At 37.1% G+C, this 11,826-nt stretch overlaps 2 non-coding genes across 2 annotated transcripts; both read left to right on the top strand.

Moving 5' to 3' along the window:
* The first annotated feature begins 1,199 nt into the window (after nucleotides 1-1,199).
* LOC120218664 lies at nucleotides 1,200-1,349 on the top strand. The gene has a single exon (XR_005525257.1). It is a non-coding gene; the product is annotated as a U4 spliceosomal RNA (small nuclear RNA).
* Nucleotides 1,350-6,841: 5,492 nt separating this feature from the next.
* LOC120218666 lies at nucleotides 6,842-6,990 on the top strand. The gene has a single exon (XR_005525259.1). It is a non-coding gene; the product is annotated as a U4 spliceosomal RNA (small nuclear RNA).
* Nucleotides 6,991-11,826: the final 4,836 nt, after the last annotated feature.

Genomic DNA, 11,826 nt, shown 5'->3' with positions numbered 1-11,826 from the left:
CTATAGCCTCTACCTAGGAAATTGAAGTACATCCAAAATTATGATGAGGAATCAAAACAGCTATTCAAAAACACATTTATAACTGATTTTCTACCTCTATGATACATATTTTGAATTATTTAAATTTCTTTTTTAACATTTTCAATTAATTTAAAATTTTATTGTATTGGTAAATAAGAAAATAAATCTATTTAAATATTATTATATAAAATGATTGAAAATACCAACTTAGTATTTTGATATTAATGCATTTTTTGATCTCACTTCTACTTTGTTAACTTGTCATTGAATTGCACGAATCAAGTGATATTGACGGTATACGGTAATTTCTTGAAGTCTTGGATTTGAGTACTATGAATATCAACGATATATCAAATGATTGAGAATCATCTTTAAAAATGTACTACATTGCATTTACCCTAAATTAATACAAGAAAAAAGAAAAAAAGCTTATCATTGAATTAATAATAATTATTTGCGTCTTATCTTATTTTTGTATAAATTAAGTGTTCAAACATCAAACATAAGATTAGTGTGAGTAATGCAACAGTGAGAGCTCTTTTTGAGGATGAATGAAGATATTAAGGAATGGTTAAGAATTATTTTAATTTAATAATTTCAAACATATGTACTCTTATAAAAGGATAGTTCCTACTCATATTAGATATTAAAAATTATTATTTTTATTCTATAAATTATCTTTTAAATGAGCAACGTCAATTGAGTTTCACTTCCTCCTTTTCAGGTGACCTAAATTTAGAATATTGTGTTAATCTTGAGGGCAATATCCACCTTAAGATTTCAGGTATTCGAAATTTAGAAGACTGTGATTAGTGATCAATGGTGTATTTACCCAAAATAGAGAATTAAATGTTAACAATTGTGTTAATATTTTAATAGCCGGATACTAAATTGAAATTTAAACTAAATATGCTTTTGAAAAAAATAAAATTAGGTACCAAAATGAAACAAAAGAAATAATTGATGTACAAACGTGTAGTTTACCCTAGTTTAAAGACCAAGTGACTAAAATAAAACGGGAAAGAACCTTTCGAGGCCGAGAAAGAATGGTTTTCTGATGCAAGAGTAGGTGTGAAAGAAATGTTGTTTGATGATGTTAAGCTATCCCACATCCGATGCAAACAACAAGCTGGTGGTTGGTAACTTATATAAAACAAAAAGGGGAGTGGGGGGTTAGTATCTTTGCGCTTGGGGCAATGACGCAGCTCATGAGGTTCTAACCGAGGCGCGTCTATTGCTGGTTGAAAACTATTTCCAAACCCCCTCGTAGGCCTTGGCTTGTCCTGGGCCTTCGAGAATTTCTGGAAGGGCTCCTTTGGGGTAAAGCCCTACAATTTTAGTTTTAAGTTTTATTTGTCATTTTGTTCAAGGACGGCTTTTTAACGATTCATGTCAAGTAGATGTTTGTCTAAATGCCTAGCTGAAAGTGATACGTTGCTAATCAAACACAGTAGCAGTTTTCCTCTAATTTGAGGATAGAGATTTATCCACGGTGTTGCTGTGGTTCCATCCTCCTCCTCTATGACACTATACCTTAATTGATTCAGCGTTTACAGGTGAAAATTCAATAGCTTTCGGATGAATTGTGATTTGGCATTTGGTGATCCATCTCGTAAAAATTGCTGGTTTGATTTTAGGAAACATACACTTTTACATTAGGATCCACTTCTGGCTCAATTTGAATTGACAATAATGGTAATAATATTGGTAGGAGATGATAAAAGGAACAACCAATCTCTATTCAAGGGTTTTTTTTTTCTTTTTTTGTTTACTCAGTTTCTGATCTATTAATGGGATTATTTTAGATCAAGTTTTCAGAAGTTTATTATAGGGATGACACTCTTAATTCAATTTGTTTCATTTATAAGGATTTTAACTTCTCACCTTTCGCTTGCTTATCTGATCGAGTGTTTTAATCATATATTATTCTCAAAACCAACTAATGGTTTGCTTCTAACAATGAAATTTTTAATAAAAGAAAATACCTCAGTGACAAAAATGCCTTATAATACGATTAACCATTTTTTTTTTGGATTTGTCAAAAGACCAACTAAATTGCAATGCGATCGATAATTCGCAACGCGGTCTCCGATATCGCAAATCAGCTTCCAGATTCGCAACGCGAACTTCGACTATCGCAATGTGATTTTCCAAATTCGTTGCGATAGTCCAAGTTCGCGTTGCAATTTATTCCAAATTCGTTGCGATAGTCGAAGTTCGCGTTGCGATTTATTCCAAATTCGTTACGATAGTCCAAGTTCGCGTTGCGATTTATTCCAAATTCGCAACGACTGGTGGTATTGCATTTGTTTCTTAAGAATTTCTCTAAAGATAGTATTCGCGCGGACGTGTCGAAGACACTATTACCACGACCACGACGAGACGACGGCGGCGGCGTGCGAGAGTCCCCCTTGTTCTCTATCACTCAACAAGGAAGTGGGAAAGCCAAGCCTTAAATACCATTCCCAATAGTGTTTCCAATACTATGTGGGATTGGGCATTACCAACACTTGTTCCCAATATTATGTGGGATTGAGCCTTAAATAGTGATATTATTTGTGAATTATATTAATGACTTTATTTTGTATGAAAAGTATTTGTGGTTCGTTTAGTTTTCATGCAATTCTAATTTATTTTCAATTGATTGTAATTGCAAGATAACAATTTTTTTTTTATTTTCGCAAGTGAGCAATTTTTTTTGAATGTTTTGCTTAAAATTGCAATAATCGTGATTGATTGTAGATTGACTTTTAATTATGACATATTTAATCGTATATACTAATGCAATTGGTTGTTAATTTAGTTGGTTTTAAGGTGCATGATTGTTAATTGTTTCCTGATAATCACATAGTATTGGAAACAAGTGTTGGTAATGCTCAATCCCACATAGTATTGCAAACACTATTGGGAATAGTATTAAGGCTTGGCTTTCCCACTTCCTTGTTGAGTGATAGAGAACAAGGGGGACTCTCGCGCGCCGCCATCTCGTCGTCTCGTGGTCGTGGTCGTGGTCGTGGTACGTGTCTTCGACAAGTCCGCGCGAATATTATGTTTAGAGAAAATTCTTAAGAAACAAATGCAATACCACCAGTCGTTGCGAATTTGGAAAATCGCAACGCGAACTTCGACTATCGCAACACGATTTTGGACTATCGCAACGAATTTGGAATAAATTGGACTATGGCAACGAATTTGTAATAAATCGCAACGTGAACTTGGACTATCGCAACGAATTTTTGGTCACTGAGGTTATTTTCTCTTTTATAATTAGTCGATTGATTTCAAGTTTGAGTCGTGTCTCTATATTTTGTATGATATAATATATATCATACATAAAAAATGAATATATATATATATATATATATTGTATATGGTTATAAAAAATCAATTAAATTGAAAAAATAATATTATAATATTATAAATATTTACAATTAAATTAAACAGAACTCAAAAACTCGACTCGACGAAAAAATTTCAAGTTAGTTTAAGTTATAAATAAGACTCGTTAACTCGATTTTTTTACTCAATTTGATCGAAACGCTTACCCCTAATGTTACTTATAATTACTCAGGACACCTTAATCTTTTCTTAGTTTATCGTTAATCAAAGACACTCAATGATTCTCTTGTTAATTAGACAATCCTATAAAGACGTCCGTAAGATTTAATATATTTAACATCTTTATGAATGAAAGAAACCTAACCTTTAGTTAACTGACTCATGCATTTTCATAGTTTGTTTTTAGGTCATTTTACTACATGTATTAAAATCTACTTACAATTACATATAAAAATTTCAATGAAAATAATAAAAAAATAAAGAGAAAATCGCCTCAGACCAAAAATGCCTTATAATATACGATTTTAATCAACTTTTTTTGGATTTGCCAAAATGACCAACAAAATCGCAATGCGAAACAAAAATCGCAACGCGATTTAGAAAATCGCAATGTTGAAAAGAAAATCGCAACGGTCAAAAGAAAATCGCAACGCAATCTTCCAAGAATCGCAATGCGATTCAAAGAATCGCAACGCGATTGAGAAAATCGCAACGCGATTCCAGGAATCGCAATGCGATTGAGAAAATCGCAACGCGATTCCAAGAATCGCAAAACGGCAAAAGAAAATCTCAAAAGCAGTAGAGCTGTTCGTATTGCATTTGTTTCTTAAGAATTTTCTCTAAAAAGATAGTATCCGCGCGGACGTGTCGAAGACACGTATTACCACGACCACGACCACGACCACGACCACGACCACGACCCGAGACGAGACGGCGGCGACGGCGGAGCGCGAGAGTCCCCCTTGTTCTCTTTCACTCAACAAGGAAATGAGAAATTCAAACCTTAAATACACTTCTCAATAGTGTTTCCAATACTATGTGGATTGAACATTACCAACAATCTTCACATGTCAACCTATTTTGCTAAGAGCTTGAGTGTGACTATAAGAGATTAGTTCATTTGGTATGCCAAATTGTTTTGTTTAGTGAAAAAGGGTGGGTTGCCGTATACAAATATAATTTCTACCCGGTTATGCATACATGTGGATTTATACACAACAATTCTACATTCAAGACTCTCCTCATAGCTGATCAATTTCTTGTAGATTTTTTGTTGCTTTGTGATATTGGAGATAAAGTTACAAGTTATGATTTTAAATTCTCTACTGGATGGAACTGGAAGCATAGTTCAAGTTTATTACAAGGTCCAAAGTTCCACAAAGGTTGCAGGGACATCATTTCACGACAAATAAAAGCAATTTACTTGGCTTATGGTTTATTAGTTACACTTCTTCAAATGAACTAATCTACAACAATTTTAGTGAATGGCACAGTCAAATTAAGCACACAAAATAGGTTGACATGTGAAGGTTGTTGGTAATGTTCAATCCCACATAGTATTGGAAACACTATTGGGAAGTGTATTTAAGGCTTGGATTTCTCATTTCCTTGTTGAGTGAAAGAGAACAAGGGGGACTCTCGCGCGCCGCCGCCGCCGCCGTCTCGGGTCGGGTCGTGGTCGTGGTCGTGGTCGTGGTCGTGGTAATACGTGTCTTCGACACGTCCGCGCGGATACTATCTTTTTAGAGAAATTTTTTAAGAAACAAATGCAATACGAACAACTCTACTGCTTTTGAGATTTTCTTTTGCCGTTTTGCGATTCTTGGAATCGCATTGCGATTTTCTCAATCGCGTTGCGATTCTTGGAATCGCGTTGCGATTTTCTCAATCGCGTTGCGATTTTCTCAATCGCGTTGCGATTCTTTGAATCGCGTTGCGATTCTTCGAAGATCGCATTGCGATTCTTTGGCTCGCATTGCGATTCTTGGAATCGCATTGCGATTCTTTGGATCGCATTGCGATTCTTGGAAGATCGCGTTGCGATTTTCTTTTGACCGTTGCGATTTTCTTTTCAACGTTGCGATTTTCTAAATCGCGTTGCGATTTTGATATCGCGTTGCGATTTTGTTGGTCATTTTGGCAAATCCAAAAAAAGTTGATTAAAATCGTATATTATAAGACATTTTTGGTCACTGAGGCGATTTTCTCAAAAATAAATTACAGAGCGATTAGATTATGTATTTACAATTAATAATTAATAATAAAATAAAATATATCTTGACTCCTGAACTCAACCAAAGTTTCTCACCGTTACTAGTCATTGTCATTCAACCATCACCCATCAATATTGCTCACTGCTGTTAACGATTGCTGGAATCCAAAAATTTTTATTAACGTCTTTTTCCCTCATGAATACGAATACGAATACGAATACGAATATAAATACGAATACGAATACGAATGCAATATCCATTTTATTAGAAATTATATCGAACTTGATAAACCTATCTTTAATATTTCTTAAAAAAATACAATGACACCAAACAAATAAATCTATATCGAGATCTATAAAATCTATATAAAAAAATCTATTTTTTTCATAATCAAATTTGAAGGATGAATCAAACCAGTCATCAGCATGTTTGTTCTCTTCAATCCAAAGTTATAGATTATGGTTTCTCAATTATGGAAAACCCAAACAATATTAACAGGTTTAGTTCTTTTTGAACTATCCATAAGCTATATACAGCACCGTCAACATCCATTGCGCTGGAACCCTATGTGACTGCGCCACAAGCTGGTTATCTGATGAGCAAGAGGAGTCCCAGAAACCGAGTGCTGTCGAAACCAAGTCCAAAGGTGATGGATTCCGGAAGGGATGTTAAGTATTAAGCACCATTCCTCTACTCAAATAATCTTCTTTTCTTTCATATATAATGGAGTATTCGAATTTACAAGTATATAGTGATCAACCAGCAACTCAAGTCAGCTTACTTTAAACTCAAGAACCCAATAATGGTGAGGTCTTATTCCATAGGTTGTGAAGTTTTTTAACGCATTTCATCAAACGAACTTTGTGCGCCATCCGGATATGAAAGTTTAGCCAGTGAAGACACGAGACCAATAGTTGTTGACACACACAATTAGTTTTAAAGACCAATTGACTAACATAAAACGAGAATAAACCTTTTGGGGCCGAGAAGGAATTGTTTTTGATGTATGAGTGGTGTGAATAATAACCAACCTATTTCTCTCATCTCCCAATTTTCACTTCTACATAGCATTGAAGCTAAGGACATGTTTGTTTGATCCCCAAAGATTAAGGTCGGCAATCACATGAAACACAATCTGTGTTCATCTCGACTGTTGTTGGAGAGATGAAGAAGAAAGTGGATGAACGTTATGCAATCTCACATCCGTAGCAAACAACAAGCTGGGGGTTGGTAACTTTATAAAAGAAGAGGGGAGGATATTTCAAAGTATCTTTGCGCTGGGGGCACTGACGCAGCTCATGAGGTTCTAACCGAGGCGCGTCTATTGCTGGTTGAAAACTATTTCCAAACCCCCTTTAGGCCTTGGCTTGTCCTGGCCTTAGAGAATTTCTGGAAGGGCTCCCTTCGGGGTAAAGCCCCGCAATCTTAGTTTTAAGTTCTACATGCCGTTTTCGTTCAGGACAGTGTCTTAACGATTTGTATGCCTAGTTAGATGTTTGTCTAAATGCCTAGTTGAGTTGGTTTTTGGCAAAAGTCCCACATTGGTTGTGTATAAGGAGGAGGGGAAATTTTTTTTAAATAAAGCCCTTCTCCTCTTAGTTAATTATCCCACAAATTAAGCCTTCTTCTATTTTAAAGGCTATTTTTCTTTCTCTCTTTGTAATATTCCTCTATTAGTGAAATATTTTGGTGTTCTCTTTTATGTCTATTTAATAGCTATTGTCGGGTATAGTTGTTGTCAATTATTGTCCTATTAAAATTACTTGTCTTGGTAGTTCTGTCTAAGGAAAGGTTTAAGAGGGACCATTGTGACCCCTCCCCTTTCCTGGGAATCTACATTGGTGATTTTTAGTACAATCGTTTTCACACTAGTCACCTAGATATAGTTTTCAAGGTGAATCTGTTATTGGTGGAAATTAACCCGAATTTCACAACAATTAGTATCAGCGCTCTTGGTTTATTTTAGTATGCTCTGTGGTTGCGGCTTAGGCTGATCTTCCACATCAGAAAAATTTCCTTGGGATAATTGACATTCTGCATTGGCAGCTATTAAATAGAATTTGTAGCAGAAATGTCAGACGCTTCTTTATCTTCAATTTTGGCAAGAAATGCTGTGACAAATGTTAGATTTGCAGTGGAGATTTTTGATGGCACCGGTCATTTCGGCATGTGGCAAAGCGAGGTTCTAGATGCCCTATTTCAGTAGGGTCTAGACATTGCTATTGAAGGAGAGAAACCAGATGATGTTGAGGAGAAAGAATGGAAGAGGATCAATAGAATGGCATGTGGTACTATTCGATCGTGTCTTTCTAGAGAGCAGAAGTATGCATTTTCTAAGGAAACTTCTGCAAGTAAATTGTGGAAGGCACTGGAGGAGAAATTTTTGAAGAAAAGCGGTCAGAACAAACTCTACATGAAAAAGAGACTGTTCCGCTTCAACTATGTACCAGGTACCACTATGAATGATCACATTACTAGCTTGAATCAGCTGGTGACTGATCTGATGAATATGGACGTGACTTTTGAAGACGAAGATCTGGCTCTGATGTTGATGGGATCACTTCCTGATGAGTTTGAGTATCTTGAAACTACTCTACTTCATGGGAAGGTTGATGTGTCTCTCAGTGAAGTAATTGCTGCCTTGTATAGTTATGAATTGAGAAAGAAAGACAAACAAGAAAACACAAGTGTCGAAGCAGAAGCTCTTGTTGTTAGAGGCCGTTCCAAGAGTCAGAATAAAGGAAGCAGAGGAGATCGAAGTCAAAGTCCAGATTGAGCAAAGATGAATGTGCCTTTTGTCGAGAAAAAGGGCACTGGAAGAAAGAATGTCCCAGGCTAAAGAATAAAGGCAAACCTGAAAGGGGGAAGGCTGTCTCAGAATCAAATGTGGTCGAGTATGATGATGGAGATTCAGATTTCGCATTCGCTGCTACGCCATCAACCAGCTGTTCCAGTTCATGGCTGTTAGATTCAGCTTGTAGCCACCATATGACCCCCAATAGAGAATGGTTCTTTGATTTTAAAGAACTAAAAGGTGAAATTGTCTACACATCAAATAATTCCCCTCTTGACACACTTGGGATTGGTTCAATTCGCTTGAGGAATCAGGATGGATCAATCAGAACCTTAACAGGTGTCCATTATGTACCAGATTTAATGAGAAATCTCATCTCTGTGGGAAACTTAGAGTCAAAAGGTTTAGAAGTGAGGGCAAAAGATGGGATTATGAGGATTATCTCTTGTGCACTGGTGATAATGAAGGGAATCCGAAAAAGAAACAATGTGTATTACTTTCTGGGTAGTACAATTGTTGGGACAGCAGCAGTGGCAGCTTCTACTGATGAACAGGAGTCAGAAGCAACCAGGTTATGGCATATCGCTTGGGGCATGTTGGTGAAAAATCCTTGAAATTACTGATAGATCAAGGATTATTGAAGGGTGCTCGGGCTTGCAAATTAGCTTTTTGTGAGCATTGCATCAAAGGGAAGAAGACGAGGGTGAAATTTGGAACAGCAATCCATGATACTAAAGGTATTTGGATTATGTTCATTCAGATGTATGGGGCCTTCCAAGACAACTTCATTGGGAGGAACACATTATTATGTCACCTTTGTTGATGATTTTTCCCGGAGAGTTTGGGTGTATCCAATGAAGACAAAGGATGAGGTGCTAGGATTTTTCCTTAAATGGAAAAAGATGATGGAGACTCAAAAGGCAGAAAAATCAACGTCTCCGTACAGACAATGGTGGAGAGTACAAAAATGATCCATTTCTGAAAGTCTGTGAAGAGGAAGGTATTGTTAGGCACTTCACTGTCAGAGGTACACCACAACAGAATGGAGTGGCAGAGCGTATGAACCGGACATTAGTGGAGAAGGTTCGGTGTATGTTGTCTAATGCTGGGTTAGGCAAAGAATTTTGGGCTGAGGCTTTGGTCTATGCTTGTCACCTTGTCAACCGCTTACCATCGACTGCTATTGGTGGTAAAACACCATTAGAGAAATGGTTTGGAGCACCTGCTACAGATTATGATTCCTTACATGTGTTTGGTTCCACTGCATACTACCATGTTAAGGAGTCAAAGCTGGATCCAAGAGCAAAGAAGGCGATTTTTATGGGGATCACCTCTGGTGTGAAAGGCTATCGTCTTTGGTGTCCAGAAACAAAGAAAATAATCTTCAGCAGGGATGTTACCTTTGATGAATCTACCATGTTGAGAAAGGTGACTTCAGAAAAATTGGAGCAGAAAGATGGAACTCCCAAAAAGTTGGAGTTTGAAGGAAGCAAATTTGTCCCAACCAGTAAAGAAAATGATGTTGACTCTCCTATGGTAGAAGAAGAGTCAGATGAAGAAGAGGTTCAGACCCAAGAACCTCTACAGCAACATGAATCAATTGCACTCAGAAAGGGAAAGAGGACCATTAGACAACCTGCTCGTTATGCTGATATGGTCTCTTTTGCATCACCAATTGCAATAGATGACGTTCCTGCCACTTTTAATGAAGCAGTTCAAAGTTCATAACATAAAAAGTGGAGGATTGCCATGAATGAAGAAATGCAATCCCTTCAAAAGAATCAGACGTGGAAACTAGCTAGTCTTCCGAAGGGAAAGAAGGCAATTGGGTGCAAGTGGGTATATGCAAAGAAATATGGATTTCCTGACAAGAATAACATCCGCTACAAAGCAAGATTGGTGGCTAAAGGCTACGCTCAAACGGAGGGAGTTGATTATAATGAAGTATTTTCTCCAGTTGTAAAACATTCCTCCATCAGAATTTTGTTGGCTTTGGTAGCGCAGTTGGATTTGGAACTAGTTCAGATGGATGTAAAAACTGCATTTTTACATGGAGACTTGGATGAGGAAATCTACATGACTCAGCCAGATGGATTCAAAGTTGCTGAAAAAGAAGAGATGGTGTGCAAATTAGAAAAAGCGCTGTACGGATTGAAGCAATCTCCAAGGCAGTGGTACAAGCGATTTGACAAGTTTATGATAGGGCAGAAGTACACAAGAAGCAAATATGATCATTGTGTGTATTTACGCGAGCTAGAAGACGGATACTATATATATCTTCTTCTTTATGTTGACGATATACTGATAGCTTCCAGGAGTCAGACAGAAATTGCGAAACTAAAGACTCAATTGAACAGGGAGTTTGAGATGAAGGATCTTGGTGAAGCAAAGAAGATTCTAGGCATGGAGATATCAAGGGATAAGAAATTGGGGAGGCTTTGTTTGTCTCAGAAAGAATATCTGAGGAAGGTACTAAAACGTTTTGGCATAAATGAGATGTCAAAACCAGTTAGTACACCTCTTGCTCCTCATTTCAAGCTCGGTACATCCATGTCACCTAAGGATGATGCAGAACGGGAATACATGTCAAAGGTTCCGTATGCAAGTGCTGTTGGTAGCTTGATGTATGCAATGGTGTGTACGAGACCCGATATTTCACAGGCAATTGGGGTTGTGAGCGGGTATATGCATGATCCTGGAAAGGAGCATTGGCAAGCTGTGAAATGGATTCTGCGGTATATTCTGAACACCGTAGATGTTGGTTTGGTCTTTCAGCAGGACAAACAAGATGGTCAGTGTGTAGTTGGGTATTGTGATTTAGACTATGCAGGTGATTTGGACAAGCGTCGATCAACTACTGGTTATGTGTTTACATTTGCAAAGGCACCAGTCAGTTGGAAGTCCACCTTACAGTCAACAGTGGCTTTGTCTACTACAGAGGCAGAATATATGGCAGTTACAGAGGCTGTGAAGGAGGCAATTTGGCTTCAAGGGTTGCTTGGTGAATTGGGAATGGAACAAAAAGCACATCAAAGTGCACTGTGACAGTCAGAGTGCTATTCATTTAGCAAAGAACCAGGTTTACCATGCAAGGACGAAGCACATCGATGTTCGATATCACTTTGTACGAGAGATTCTAGAAGAAGGTGGAGTCATAATCCAGAAGATTCGGACCACTGAGAATCCTGCTGATATGTTGACAAAAGTGGTAACTGCGGTCAAGTTTAAACATTGTTTAGATTTGGTCAATATTGTTACAAATTAAAAGATTGTTTTTTTTAGAGATGTGTGTGGAATTTGCCAAGGTGGAGATTTGTTGGTTTTTGGCAAAAGTCCCACATTGGTTGTGTATAAGGAGGAGGGGAAATTCTTTTGTTATAAAATAAAGCCCTCCTCCTCCTTAGTTAATTATCCCACAAATATAAGCCTTCTTCTATTTTAAAGGCTATTTGTATTCTT

The sequence above is a fragment of the Hibiscus syriacus genome, unplaced genomic scaffold, assembly GCF_006381635.1.
Source record: "Hibiscus syriacus cultivar Baekdansim isolate YM2019G1 unplaced genomic scaffold, ASM638163v2 tig00110198_pilon, whole genome shotgun sequence".
In the NCBI taxonomy this organism is placed as follows: domain Eukaryota; kingdom Viridiplantae; phylum Streptophyta; class Magnoliopsida; order Malvales; family Malvaceae; genus Hibiscus; species Hibiscus syriacus.
This window is presented reverse-complemented; position numbering and strand designations above follow the sequence as displayed.